This window comes from Neomonachus schauinslandi, chromosome 9, assembly GCF_002201575.2.
Source record: "Neomonachus schauinslandi chromosome 9, ASM220157v2, whole genome shotgun sequence".
NCBI lineage: Eukaryota > Metazoa > Chordata > Mammalia > Carnivora > Phocidae > Neomonachus > Neomonachus schauinslandi.
The window spans coordinates 105,984,302-105,987,954 of record NC_058411.1 but is presented as its reverse complement, the minus strand read 5'-3'; positions in this window follow the sequence as shown (position 1 = coordinate 105,987,954).

The following is a 3,653-nucleotide window of genomic DNA, read 5'->3' as shown; positions in this document are numbered from 1 at the left end:
CGCTTAACCAACTGAGCCACCCAGGCGCCCGAGTTGAAAGAGTTCTTAATATATTCTAGGTACAAGTCTCTTGTCAGATACAGGTTTGGCAAATATATTCTGTGAGTTGTCTTTTCCCCTTTCTTAAGGGTGTCCTTTAAAGCACCAAAGTTTTAATTTTTGATGACACCCTATTTACTTATTTATTTATTTTTTAAGATTTTTATTTATTTGACAGAGAGAGAGAGAGAAAGCGAGAGAGGGAACGCAAGCAGGGGGAGTGGGAGAGGGAGAAGCAGGCTTCCCACTGAGCAGGGAGCCCGATGCGGGGCTCGATCCCAGGACCCTGGGATCAGGACCCGAGGCAAAGGCAGACACCCAATGACTGAGCCAGCCAGGCGCCCCAATGACACCCAATTTATTGATTTTATTTTTTCCTGCCTGTGCTTTTGGTATCATATCTGAGAGCTTTGCCAAACCCAAGGTCGTAAGATTTACACCTAACATTTTCTTCTAAGCTTTATAGTTTTAGCTCTTACATTTAGGGCCATGATCGATTTAGAGGTAATTTTTGTGCATGATGTGAGGTAGGGATCTAAATTCATTCTTTTGCATATGGATATCCAGTTGTCTCAGCACCATTTGTTGAAAAGATGACTCTCTCCCCATTAAATTGTCTTGGCACCCTACTGGCTTTTCTGGTTGGGAGAAATGATTATCCTTCTTTCCCCAGGAGAGATGGGGCCTCCCCAGAGAAGGGCCCACTCAGCCTCCTCCCTTTGCAGATGCAGATGGAGTTCACCATAGTTACTCAAGAATTAAGAACCAGTCATTCTCCAGCAAATATCATGGAGGCTTTCCCCCTTTCCCACTGATAATTCACTTCTCCCGTCTGCCTTCTGGTGTGTGTGGCATGTGCCTCTTCTACTACACCGGCTTGGGATGGAGTGACTATGGGGTGTTCTGTCTCTCTCTGTTACTCTCTTGGAGTAAGAGTCCTAAGAGAACATAGCCTGCATCTTACAGGGGGCAGTTGTTCCTGAGGGAGCAGCTTGCACTTTAGGCAGGTATGGGTGTAAATCTTAGGGCTACTACTTCCTGGCCATGTGGCTTTGGGCAAATCACTTTGCCTCTCTGCACCTCAGCTTTCTCGACTGTGAAATGGCATCATTGGATTGGCATCATAGGATTATTGGGAGAACTAACTGAGATGAGATAAGCCAAGGGCCCAGCACCGAGCCTGGCATATGGTGGGGGCTCAAGTTTCCTTAGCTGGTACCACTGGAAGTGGGAAAGTGCCCTGCTCCCAACAGCACGGCTGCCCCCCCAGCCCTCATCCTCTGGTCCTTTGCCCTGCTTTATTTCTTCACAGCAATTGCTCTCACCTGAAGTTATGGTATTCTTTCTTGTCTGTCTCCCCTGCCGGAACGTGAGCTCCAGAGTGCAGGGACTTGCCTTGTTCCTCACTGTGTCCCCAGCTCCTGGCACACACGAGGTGCTGAGGAAGTATTTGATGAATAACAGTGTCTGCAGTGCCTGCAGTGGGTACCGCTGAGGATCCAGGGAAGCCCCGGGGCGTTCCCCGTGCCAGCTGGTGCCCAGGATGGCTGAGGTCCTGTAAGGGCCCAGCCTCCAAGGCTCAAGGAGGGGAGTGGAGCTGGAGGTCTGAGGGAGCCTGCCTCTTGAAGGATGGGTGTTGGTGGTGCTGGGTGCATGATGCTGGGAGAGAGCGTGAGGGTGCAGGTGGGTCAACGGGGAGGGCCACTGAGGACAGCAGCCTAGAACCTGGGCTTTGTAAACTGTCAAGGGATATATACATGGGAGGGTTTGTTCCAAAGGCATTTGGGCAGCCTGGGCTGGAAATGAAGAGGAGACATTGTTTTAGTTTCTGCTGCTGCTCTAACAAATGAGCACACTGTTTTAAAACAGCACAGATTTATTATTTTACAATTCCGGAGGTCACAGTTAGAAGTGGGTCTCCCTGAGCTAAAAGCAAGGAGCTAGCAGGGTTGTGTTCCTTCTGGAGACTCTAGGGAAAATCTGTTTCCTTGCCTTTTCCAACTTCCAGAGGCCACTTATATCCCTCGGCTCCTGGCTCCTTCCTCCATCTTCAAAGCCAGCAGCCTAACAGCCTCAAATCTCTGACTCCGCTTCTCTCCTGCCTCCTCTTCTGCTCTCAGGGGCCCCCATGATCACACTGGGCTGACCTGGACAATCCTGGATAATCTTAATTTAAGATTAGAGGACAGGTGATTAGCAACCTTAATTTCCCTTAGCCATGTAACATAATATATCCATCATTTCTGGGTATTAGGACGTGAATTTCTTTGGGGGGGCCGGTTCTCTTATTTTGCCTCCTACAGATGGAGGGAGGCAGACAAAAAGTGGGGAGTCACAGGGACTGAGGAGTGGCTGTGTGGGGGTGTAAGTGGGGTGGGGGGAGGGGCATGACCTACCTGTCCTGGTCAGCATCAAGGATGACTTAATAATGACATCAACAACCCATGAGGTGGGTACTGTCATTACCCCATTTGACCAATGAGGGAACTGAGGCTCAGAGGGGCTAGGCATCCTGCCCAGGGTCACACAGTCCGTCAGTGGAAGAGCCAGGACTTGGGTCCAGGTTTGTGTGACTCCAAGCCCATTTCTTTCATTGCTACATTCCACCATCTCCCCCACTGGATTGCCAAAAAGGGACCCTGGAGGCCCCAGGGGAGGAGAAGGGCTTCATTTGCGCGTCAGAAGACTCACACCGAAGCTGCCTCTCCCACTGCCTTGCTGACCAAGGGATTTAAAATATATATTTTTAATTATTATAAAAATAAGGAAACTGAAGAGCACCTACGCCCCATGGCTCCACAGCATTAGGATCTTGTTCCCAGAGGCAGGAGGATGAGGCTTCCTCACTGAGTTCGCTGTAGCCCCACCCTTCCCCTCCATGTATTTATCTACACGTCCTCCCCCCCCACCCCAGCATCTCTCCTGAATGCTTGTGCTGCCCCAGCTCCTGCCTTCCTGGGCCCTCACCGGAATGAGGCAGACGGATGGTGTAAGAAAACAAATCAGGACAGCACAGCGAGGCCGGGCAGTGACCGGGGCTCTGGGGCCATAGGTGGACAAGTGTGCCCACCCCCCACCCTACCCCTCCCTCCCCGGAACTGCGTTTCAGTCTTGGAGGATGAGTCGGAGTTAGGAGGCAAAGGGGTGGCTGGGAAAGGTGTCGGGCTGAGAGAACAGCCTATGCAAAGGCTTGGCTCATTCGGGGAGCAGAGCATCACCTCCTGTGATGGAAGCTGGGAGTGGGAGACAGAGGGGGGCTGGCTAATCATGCTCCGCCCTTGCAGGGGTGCTGGGAGGGCCAGAGGAGGTGAGGCTGCAGGCAGCCTGCCAGGCCCAGTGGATGCTGCAAGAAGTATTATTTCTTTTCTTTCTCAGAACGAAAGTGATCTGACCTGGGCACTCTGGGTACCCGTTTCCTCTTTCTCCATTCTGCCACCCTTGCTGCTTTTCCCAGTGTGTACCCCCACTGCCTTCCCTACTACCACCCTCCCCCCCCAAAAAAGGGGGGGATAAAAAGCACATCCCTAGGAAGAACCTGTGGCACAGCCTGACTCCCCCGACTTGAATGCCTTTAACTAAGTCTGTGGACAGGAGAGACTTTTTAATCCCTTGCA